Raw genomic sequence first — 12105 nt, 5'->3', positions numbered from 1 at the left:
TTAACCATTCTTGACCGTGAGCACACTGTGATTAGGTGAAGAGAAGTGACTCTGTGTCTGTGGCATTCTGTGAGCAGTGACCTGTAAGTATCCACTTGATTCACATGTATCACAAGTCATCTCTATCACAGTAGAAAAATAAATAAATAAAATTAAATAAGACTAAACTTAAAACATGATAGCAGCAGTTATTGTTCAAGGTGTCTAATTATTAACCCCTCTGGGATTCATTAGATACTCACCTATAGGTCAAGGAGTACAGGTGTCAACAGTACCCGGTAGGTGTGACTTCAAGGGAGAGAGCCAATAGGGGTTTAATGGCTATAGGGGAGACAAAGGCACCAATTTCCAGAGTTATCAGAGAACTCCCACTGTCTTAACGTATCTTAGGTGGAATACTGATATGCAGGTGGGTAAGCAATTGTATAGTATCAACCGCTGTCTGCGTGCTGAATATTAAAGTATAGCAGAGGCTGACATTGCGCCCTACAATGTGCCCAGTGCACACACACAACCAGAGGCCAAAGATACTTATTTACAGCAGGCCGTGCAGCGCCCGCCGTTACTAAGGAGGCGCCCGGCGCGCACATCACGTGCGAGGTGTCCAGGTCAATTGTATGAAGAGACATAAGCGCATCCAACTACGTGCCACTGTCTGTATGCTACATATTGAAGTATAGCAGAGACTTACAAAGCGTCCTACACTATGCCCAGTACACACACACACAATCAATGGCCGGAGGTACTCGTTTGCAGCCGGTCGTGCAGCGCCCGCCATTACTGAGGAAGCGCCCGGCGCGCACATCACATACGAGGTGTCCAGGTCAGTAATCCACACCTGCTGCGCTAACGCGGGTCACTGAAGCAAAATGAGCCGCCCACTTACTTCTTAGAGCCTCGGTCAGTGCCCTTTCGCCTACCCATCACTACCGGGATCCGGATAGTACCAGGTCCCCGGTACACTGTTGTTTATGTTGCTGGTTTGGGGCGTCACCCCAGTGACTAGCGGGTCACGTGATGAGTAATGTAAACGTGGGCGCCATCTTGGAGTAGGCAATTCCAGGCGCTTACAATATGAAGAAAAGCTGGATGACACTAGTATATGGTGTTTTCTTGGTAACACTCTTAATCATCATTATTGGTGAGTGTGGATATACACACAAAAGTAGGTCAGTCCTCATGTATTTTAAGATAACGTTAGGCACAGCACATCTCTTTAGTAAGAAGACGCTAATACGGGCACCATCTTGGAAGGGTAAAAAACGGACCCCTTCTAATACTAGCTCTATACAGCGCCATCTAGGAGTAGGCAATTCCAGGCGTCTACAATATGAAGAAAAGCTGGATGACACTAATATAAGGTGTTTTCTTAGTAACACTCTTAATCATCAATATTGGGGAGTGTGGATATACACACAAAAGTAGGTCAGTCCTCATGTATTTAAAGATTAAGTTAGGCATAGTACATCTCTTTAGTAAGAAGACGCTAATACAGGCGCCATCTTGGAAGGGTAGAAAACGGACCCCTTCTAATAGTAGCTCTATGCAGCGCCATAAGTGCAATACAATAATTGTTGTCTTAAGCTTTTGGAATTCCCTGGAGGGACCTGTGCTGTATGGGTCCAGCTAGCCAAAGGTCCACCATAGGCATAAGCTAGATACAGACGTTAAGTGTGTATCAAGTGTAAGACACAATCCAACAATGTATTTATAGACAGCTCCACAGGATATCTTCGTTCAATCCCCGCTTATCTGAGGATAACCTGTGTATCCAACGCTGCTCTTTGTGGAACAGGTCCTGTTTGGATCTGCTGTTGCGTGTTTCAAGGATGACCCAGCAAATAGAGTCGGCAGTGTGATTGTTTTCCAGGAAGTGACGGCACATCTTTGTGTTGGTCTTTTGGCATCGTATATTACTGCGATGTTCCGATATACGAGTCTTGACCGCTCTGGTGGTCATGCCAACATATTGTAATTCACAAGGGCACCTAATGAGGTAGATACAGTTGGTGGAGTTGCAATTGGTATGATTGCGGATTTCCCAAGTGAAAGTCTCTGTCAAGTTGATGGACTTGGTAACATTGGTAAAGGGGCAAACACTGCAGGAACCACACGGGTAATGTCCCATCACTGGCGGGAGTTGCCAGAGTGTGTTCTGTCTGCGGCCTCTACTTTGTTTTGGTCTGGTGTGTACCAGCACGTCTTTGATATTACTCGACCTTTTAAAGGCAAACCTAGGGATCTCCAGAGTCAGCTCTCCTGTATTGAGAATTTGCCAGTGTTTCTTGATAATTCTCTTAATATCATTAGAGATTGGTGTGAAGGTTGTAACACACGTCAAGGGCATGGTCTCTTGCGAGGCTCTGATGTTGCCCTCCAGGAGTGCCTCTCTGTTGTTGTTCTGTGCTCGCTTCCGAGCTTTGTAAATCTCCCTGGTGGGGTAGCCTCTTTCCTTCAAATTTCGTGAAAGGATCATAGATTCACTCCTGTAGTCAGTGAGGTTGGTGCAATTACGCCTTACCCGTAAGAATTGACCAAAAGGAAGGTTCAATCTCAAAGCTCTAGGATGGTGGCTGGTGAAGAGTAACAAACTGTTTCGGTCAGTGGGCTTCCGATACATAGTGGTATTGATCTTTCCCCCTTCCAATCTGATAGTAAGGTCCAGGAATGCAATCCTGGAGTCTGAAGCAGTGATTGTGAAGGTCAGGAAGTTGTTCAGGGTGTTCAACCACGTAAAAAACTCCAGGTACTGGGGTGTTGTCCCTGTCCAGAGTATGAGGATGTCATCAATGAACCTCCTCCATAGTAAGATGTTAGAATGGTAGGGGTTCGTCGGTCCATTGATGTATTGTTCCTCAAAGTCTGCCATATACAGGCATGCCACCGAAGGGGCAAAGGTACTGCCCATAGATGTACCCTGGGTCTGTTGGTAATATTGTCCTTTGAATTCAAAGAAGTTTTTTGTCAGGGCAAGTTCCGCGCATTCCATGATGAAGGAAGGTGGTGTTGCCGATGTCCATACTTCCATGTTGAGAGTCCTCTCTATCACCCCGAGTGTGGCCCTCTGTGGGATGTTAGTGTAGAGGGCCTCCACATCTAGGGTAATGAGGAAGTCTATATGGATGTCCTCCTGCAAATTGTCAAGGAGGCATAAGACATCTTTGGTGTCCTGCACGTAGGAGGGGATTCTCTTCACCAGCGGTTGCAGGAAGTGATCACAAAATTGTGATAAAGGCTCCAAAATAGAACCTATCCCTGACACAATCGGGCGTCCAGGTACCGGTGTTGTGCCCTTATGAATTTTGGGGAGGGTGTAGAAGTATGGCACTTTCGGATTCTGTTTCACAAGAAATTCTGCCTCTTTCTTGGAAATCCATTCCTGGCACTCCGCAGATTCCACCAATCCTGTAATGGTGGTTTTGAGCCGTGCGGTGGGGTCAATCGGGATAGGAGTGTAGTAGCGTCTATCTCCTAGTTGTCTTAGGCACTCTGTTTCATAGTCTTTAGTGTCCATCAAGACTGTGGCCCCACCCTTGTCAGCCTGTTTGATCGTGATGGTTTCGTCATTGCCCAAGGAATTGAGTATTTGTTTTTCCATATTGGACAGATTCTGGTGTTTGTTACACGGTCTCAGGGCCCCGATGTCCTTGAGCACAGCCTGCTCATATGTTAGGACTTCGTTTGGTATCATCCCACTGTGTGGTGTAAAGATGGATGGATTGTGGAGACCCGAGTCTGTGCGAGTCTCGACGGGTTTACCATCAAAGAAGGCTCTTAATCTGACTTTTCTGAAGAATTTCTGGATCTCACAAGTCAGTTCAAAATTGTCTACTTTAGGGGTGGGCACAAATCCCAATCCTTTTTGGAGTACTTTTTCTTCTGGTATTGTGAGTTGGCGTGATGAAAGGTTCACCACAAGACTTACTTTCTCCCTGTCTTGCTCCTCGTTTCCACCCCTGTGGTCTGTGTTTCCTCCCACTGGACCCTTTTGTCCGGGGCTTTTCCTCGCCTGCGCCCGCGCCCTCTGCCCCAACCTCTGTCTAAAAAAGGCTGTTGGTTCACATTTTGCGGGGCAAACTGCGGGGGGTATGGAGGTCCAAAGGGGTTCATGGGATGTTGAAACTGTGGAAAATGCCACATTGGAGGACCTTGGTAGGGAGGCGGTTGATAGAAGGGTTGTCCCCTTCTCCCTCCTCTGTTACCTCTCCGGGGTCTAGGTTGCCACTCATCTCCACTGGAGTTGTCGTCGTTGTTAGACCCTCGCTTAGAAGAGGAGGCACTTGAGTCGGAGAGATACCCTGTCCCCGTGGGGACAAAGTCATCCTTGAGATAAGGATAGACTTTCTCTTTGGAGAACCGGTCAATATCCTTTTGTAATTTTGCCACTTTTTGTTTCATCAAGAAGTCTTTATGTTCAGTGATTTCTTTATTGAGCTCTGTCAACTTGGTCTTAAAACCGGTGTTCTGTCCAGAGTTTTTTAAGGCGCTTTCTGCTGCCTGGATTTTAGTCAGGAGCTCATCAGCCAACCGTTTGGCTGTATTTACCAGAAGAATCAGTAAGTCATGAGTGCATTTCCAAGAAATGAGAGACCATTCTATTTTAAATTGGCCGTCCTCCCAGAAAATTCTGGGGAAATTCTTGACAATGAGGCCGTTTACTTATAGTAGGGGAACCACCAGAATAAATTGCTCTCCGGTATCCCTTGCTATATTTTAACACACCCACCTACACTATCCACTTCTTACCTGGCCCCTCACTTGCACTTCACCCACAGGCTGTCGGAAAAAAGATCTCCAATAAAGAGCCCCTCCTAGAGGTGAGCCCGTTGGACATTGCACCGCCTGCCCAACGAGGAGCAACGGCCGATGATGAAGCATGACACTCGCAAGAGTGTGTGAGGTCATTCATTCCAACTAATGGGATGCCCAGGGGAGCAAGCAGTGATGTCCCTTGAGACAATGATGTCACTGTAGATAAGTAAGTGCATGCAAAGGTCCAGTGAGTCAATTAGGACCATGCAAATATAAATGAAGTTTATGCTGTCATTCAATAAATTAAGAGAGATCCTGTGAGTTTCCTACATCCTGTTTCACTAGCCCATCGATCCCTGGAAACCTTAATCAATCTAGGATGCTGACATTGGGCATGACCACTGCTTGATGTATTGCGTGCAATAGTTTAATCATGTTATTGAAAAATGATGAGGGAATAATGGATGTATGACATTACAACGCATGCTTTTACCACGCATGCCTTTACAAAACGGTTTTTACATCGCAAACCATTACAACGCATAGCGCTTTGGGGTGCTGGAGAGTGAAAAGTTTAATTTACTATTCCAACACCAGTCCCCGTGGATACTAGGGAAGGTGTTGGATAGTAAATTAAACGTATTCCCTATCCTAGAGCGCCCCCAGCGCAATGGGTTGTAATGGTTTGCGTTGTAAATACCGCGTTGTAAAGGCACTGCGTGGTAAAAGTTGCGTTGTAAAGGTTGTTCACCAGGAATAATAGTGTGACCTCACAGACTTAGGGCCTGATATAGATCTTGGCAAATGGGTTACCCCATCACAACAGTGATAAATTTCCCGTCCACCAAAATATAAATCCCTTTATAACCTATGGGATTTATATTTCAACAGACGGGATATCCATCACTGTTGTGACGAGTAACCTGTCCACCAAAAACTAAGTCAGGCCCTAAGTCATTTCTCTGTCACAATTATGAAGGCAGGCAGGACTTGCTTCACAGAGCTACACAGGAAAGATGCACAACTTTGTGACTGCTGCAACTGCCCTCAGTGAGGATGTTGACCCACAAGTAAACATGTATTAGAACGGTTCAACAGGCATGGTCAGGGCAAAACTATCAATACTTTTCACATCGGCCTCTAAGAACTGTTGAGCTTGTGCAAAGTAATGCACTTCAATGGAGAGAGAAGGCCTCCAAAAAGACAAGCATAAAGAGCGGATGTACGACATTACAACGCATGCTTTTACATCGCATGCTTTTACAACGCGGGTTTTACAACGCATACCATTACAACGCATAGTGCTTTGGGGCGCTGGATAGTGAATAGTTTAATTTACTATTCCAACTCCAGTCCCCGTGGATAGTAGGGAAGGTGTTGGACAGTAAATTAAACCTATTCCCTATCCTAGAGCGCCCCCCAGTGCAATGCGTTGTAATGGTTTGCGTTGTAAAAGTTGAGTCGTAAAGGCACTGCGTGGTAAAAGTTGCGTTGTAAGTGATGTTTCCCATAAAGAGCATCACATTTGTGTGAGCTCATTCAGTGAGAGCAACAAATGACAGAGAAGTGCATTCTATCTTATTTCTGAAGAAACTGGAGAGGCACAGCACACATAGAGCCGTTGTTTGATGAAGAGAAAGGAAAGGAATAGTCCATGGATCAGGAAACCCGAATAAAGGAGTGTCAATGCCCCTGATATAAGGAAAACCGCAGAATATCATGCCATGCTAATCCTAAACTATTAACAGTGTCAATGGAGAGTGAAGTGTAGCCATATCAGTGGACAAGAGAGGTGATATTTTAACTATAGATAGACAACGCAAGTCATGCAATCATGTCAATCAACCGGATCTGGCATTTAAGAGGTGAGCAAGCCAAGGGAGGCACAAGCATTGGAACGGCTGGAACTCCTTACTCTTACACAGTCCTTGTCCAATAGGCAACAGTGAGCCAAAACAGAGCCAAGCCCAGCATCCCAGGTAGTGCACCTTTCTGTGCTTGACATAGGTTTTTAAAATAGAAGCAAACTACTAAACGTAGCATAGCTAAGCGTATAGCATCTAAAAGGTAAAGGTAGGCAAACCAAGCAAGACTCAATCCTGGCTCCCGTGAATATCTGGATTTGGCTCGACCCTTATCCTGTGGACTGGCAAGCCGAAACAAAGCTGAGACCGCCATCATAGGTGCTGCCATTTGTTCCTCCTGAAAAGAGATACTAAACACAAAAAAGCTGAGCTTGTGAAATTAAAAATGTGTGTCTGGTGCTGAACAGAGCATCCATTTGCATATCTATCAGAGAAGACCTGAAGCTGTTGAGCAATGTAAGAAAGTGAATTATTAATTAGGATGGATGGTAGTCCACCACAACTAATAAAGTCACTAACCTGTTAGGTCCAGTTGAATGTTTCAGTAATTTAAACATGAGCTCAGCCCCTGGTAGCTATGGCACAGAGCAAATAGGCTTAACATAAAGAAAATGTGTAAAGCATTTAGAAGTATCAACACTGTTAAGAAGTCAAAACACACAAAACTATCAAAAATTCTAGTCCAATTTCTAAAAAATAATAAGTAAAATGTCAACAAAATGACAAAACCCAACAATGAGAGCCAGGGATATTTTACTTTAGGGCTTAGTCTCAAACTAAGACTCAAACTCAAAATCCTCCAGCTGGGCTGCATTACAGGCTGTACCAGAGAAGAGTTGCACAAGGTTGGCTAGCCATAAGACGAGGATCCACTGAAGCCATTGGTTTCAGCTGGAAAATCTGTAAACAGGAAAATTCAAATCTCACAGCCAGCGTAGTCCTTTTGTCAGTCTGAAACTTTTTACGCTGTTGGCCATTCAACGTGTCTATGTTCGGACTTAAGCCCTGATTTAGAGTTCGGAATTTGTTATTTAGTCAGGGGACAGAGTAAATTACTCCTGCGACCTAACAGAGTAACAGTACTCTGGACATCTGTTAATATTGGCAGGAGCTGCATTCACTATAGTTCCTGTTATTTTTTTTAAAGTATGACAGACTGTACCATCAAAATGATGGTACCCTCCATCAAACTTTTAAAGTTGTTTTTGTTGCCGAAACAAAACAAAAATTAATGACCCCCACAGCATGGGAGTTTTCTCTCATGGTATGGAGCTATTTAAACACTTACTTCTCCTTACCACAACTTTTTTACACAGGGGTAATGTAGAGTAATAATGGTCCATTCAACTACCCAATCAGGTTAGTACTCGAATTAACAAACCTCCAACATTCCAAGAGTTGGGCTGTCGGAGGAATATATCAGCGTCAAAGATGGATTAGTCTGTGTCACTGACATACTTATGGTTTGAATATCTGAAAATCAGGTTGGCAAAACCTCAGGTTGGTGGAGAGGGTTGCTGTTGCGATGGAGTATCTTCTTTACTGAACTTTAAATAAGCCCCTCAGTCTCTTTTCTGGAGCTCAGAATCCTCCAGCAGGCTGTTTTCCAACATGAGGTCCACAAGGATGGAGACCTTCTCCCACAGAGCCAGCTAAAATCGATTTGCTCTTGTAGAGAAGTTGCTCCTTTATCCCAGCGAAGGGGCACCTTGGGTGGATTGGATTGGGTGGTTGGACATGTTCCTCCGGAAGTCTGGCAGTCCAGAAAATGTCTAAGTCCCTGCTTTTTAGAAGTTTTAGGAGAAATCCAGCTAGGCACTCAAAGGGTCCAGAGTCCTTATGAACATCACTTGATGTCAAGGCTCACTCCAACCGAGGCCACCAGCAGGTCCAGGCCAGGTCCAGTTGCTACTGGTCAGCTGAGCCATCCAGGAAAAAGACCAGTTGAAGCTTGTTGTGTATCTGTAACTACCCGTGGGGGTAAGTCAATTGACCTTTGGAGTCAACGTCTTTGTCCTGAGTACAAGTGGGAGTAGGTCCAGCCTTTCAGGCTCCCTCAGATCTCAAACTTCTTCTGTTTTTCCACAGGTCCAGTGAGTGCTCGGAGGATGGTGTCTTTGGCTGGCATACTTATGCTTGGCACCAGCTAGTGGGTGGGGATGACTCCTGGCTCCTCCCTAACCAATGGGGTAAAAGCTCCAAAGGGCAACCCTACCGAGTTTTTCATTCATTCATGTTTGCCCTACTGCAAACAGTCACACAGTGCACCTTACTCACAAAATCCAAGACGGTGAAACCAGTCTCCTATTGTGCAGAGTTCATGTGCCCACTTAAAGGTTTGGCCAAGGCAATGAGCAGTCCCCTCTTCAGTGGTCACTCAAAGTCAATTCTTGTGGTAGCTCTCCACTACTCGGTTTGGTGCCAGCCTGACTCGGACGGCACGGGATCATCATCTCTAGATATCGCCTGACATTTCGTTGTGACAGAGCAGGCCCATTAATGTTCCTGGGCCCACCCCAACTGGTCTTCCTACCAGGGGAGAAAAAGACACCTTGCTACATCTAGGCTGTTGTTCCTACTCTAGGTGCAGTTTTCACACCTCATTATAGTCAAGTACTTAATGAACAGCTGCTGTAGAGGAACTGGAAACTAGCCTCCATGGTGTTTGAGGCAGGGAAAAGGTAACCTTCTAAAAGATACTTTTCCTGAATATGTATTAGAAATCTGATTTCACCATTAAATTGAGTTTTTAATAACCATCAATAAGAGTGGTTTAAATATTTTTCTAGCTGGTCGCAAATTTCATATTGTGTGGACCACTAACCTGAACTCCAGTAGGTTCAGATGGATCAACTTTTACTTCCAATCAATCTGAGGACTAACCTCGGTAGCAGCCGATGGACACTGCACCGGTGATAGTCCCCAAAGGCAAGGGGAGTTGGGAGTGGGAAAAGAGAAAGAAACAGAAAACATTCTGTGGACTGGATATGTCTCCTGGTAATTAGAGTTTCGGAAGGATTGATGTCCACTAGGTTACAATGTTCACAATAGTGGGATGTATATCTGTGAATGACAGATACAATTGCGACTTGTACTATACACTACATCAAATGATATTCATTGAGCCCTTTTCTGTGACTATCACCAAATGCGCATATCATGTATTTGTCTTGGATCAACTTCACTTTGGTCGCACATTGACAACAGCGCAAATTCAAAGTGTGCCCCAGCGTAAGCGAACACCAAATATAAACAAACGGATCCCTGGAGACTTGCAAAGTTCTCTGGTTGTATTTACTTAAAGTGCATTGAAAATAGGCCGCTTTACCTTTAGTTTTTTGTTGATACATTTTCTTTACAATGCAGCTACCCTGATCTGCACAGCCATAATACCTGTTAAGTTGTTTGTTCTTTCTTTTTTCCCTTGGTGCAGGTCCTCAGATGCAGAAGACACGCAGCAGAAGCGGAACAGGCTGTAGGATCCAGGAGCCAAAGACGCAGTGATTCTAGGAGCACAGGTAAGCTATCCGATGCTGAAGTAGCTAAGAAAGTGCCTCAGTGAATGTGTGGTTTAGATAGCTGTACCCTCCATGGATGATGACCAGCCGCCTGAAACTGAACTCAGACAAGACGGAAGTTCTCATCCTGGGCTCCTCGCCCTCCGCCTGGGACGACTCCTGGTGGCCACCCGCCCTGGGCTCCGCACCCAAACCAACAGACCACGCACGCAACCTGGGCTTCATCCTGGACTCCTCCCTCTCCATGACCAGACAAGTCAACGCCGTCTCCTCGTCTTATTTCAACATCCTGCGCATGCTACGTAAGATCTTCCGGTGGATCCCCGCCGAGACCAGGAAGACGGTCACCCAGGCCCTCGTCACCAGCCGTCTGGACTACGGCAACGCCCTCTACACCGGAACCACCGCCAAGCTCCAGGAGAGACTCCAGCGAATCCAGAAAGCCTCAGCAAGACTCATCCTCGACATCCCCAGACGAAGCCACATCTCCAGACACCTGAGAGACCTGCACTGGCTCCCGGTCAACAAGAGAATCACCTTCCGCCTCCTCACCCACGCACACAAAGCCCTGCACAACCAAGGCCCGAGTTACCTCAACAGCCGCCTCAACTTCTACGCTCCCACACGCCACCTTTGATCGACCAGCCACGCCCTCGCCGCCGTCCCCCGCATCCGAAGAGCCACAACAGGAGGAAGATCCTTCTCCCACCTGGCCGCCAAGACTTGGAACTCCCTCCCGACCCACCTCCGCCTGACCCAAGACCACCTCGCCTCCAGGAAGCAGCTCAAGACCTGGCTGTTCGAGCAGTAGCGGACCCCCCCTCCCCAAGCGCCTTGAGACCCTCTGGGTGAGTAGTGCGCTATATAAATGCTATGATTGATTGATTGATTGAACTTGGCCACGACACAAGTGGAGAGCCACAGGCTCTGTACTTTGATTGCTGATGCACGTGCCTCAGTTGAGGCAGTGTAGAAGCTAGCACTTGGACTGCATTTCAAGGCATGTCGGTGCGTGCAATGTTTTGAGAGCCTACCACTGCTATCAGGGATCATAGCAGTATCCAAAATGTAAAAGAACATAAATGCACCTTAACAAACAATATGAATACAATATACATCAAAACAGTGAACACCGGAATAAGACTTCTGCCTAAGGGTCAACCACTACCACCAGGGCCTCAGTGGAGTGCATAAACACTACATACTCAAATATAAACCGGGGAGGGGGACCACCAATATTATATGTCATGAACCAGTATGTCCTCAGGTGCGTCTATGAGCCCGCTGTAGCACGAACAGTGGCGAGAATCATGACAATCGATCCCCTCACAATACTGGACAGGGCTTAGTAGGAAAGAGAGCATGAAATTACCATTCAAGGTGAAGGACATGGACGATCGAGGCAGGCTCCCATGAGTGTTCCGAGGGATCGTTCACTTTCCGGTCTAGCCGGTACTGTAGCCTGCCTCAAATGCTTTTGGAGTCCAATATGCATTGTACCTCGTATTCCTTATGGCCATTAACCAGAATTGGGGGATGAGGTGAGTCCTCTCGAGTATCAGGGTAATAAGCTTTGATGAGGGAAACATGGTAAAATGTGTGAAACGTAGATTCTGTTGGCAGTTGTAATTTTACAGTTACTGGGTTAGGCACCTCCACTATGGGAAAAGGCCCAATGAACCATGGTTGACGTTTACCTGGACTGTCCATTTTAAGATTTCGTGTGGACAACCACACAAGCTCTCCTGCTTTATAAACTACCTCAGGGGTCCTATGTCTGTCAGCTTGTGTTTTCATACCCTAATTGGCCTTGACCAAACTTTTCTTAGCTTGATCCTGAATTTCATGTAGTTGTTGTAGATTTTCTGTTACAGAAGTGACTAGAGAAGAACCAGTGGTTGTGAGTATGGATAGTGCTTGTGGGTGAAGGCATGTCATGAAATAAAAAGGGATAAAATCAGTCGCAGAAT

Source organism: Lissotriton vulgaris, chromosome 10 (assembly GCF_964263255.1).
Source record: "Lissotriton vulgaris chromosome 10, aLisVul1.2, whole genome shotgun sequence".
Classification (NCBI taxonomy): domain Eukaryota; kingdom Metazoa; phylum Chordata; class Amphibia; order Caudata; family Salamandridae; genus Lissotriton; species Lissotriton vulgaris.
The sequence above is the reverse complement of the archived record's forward strand: the minus strand, read 5'-3'. Positions refer to the sequence as shown.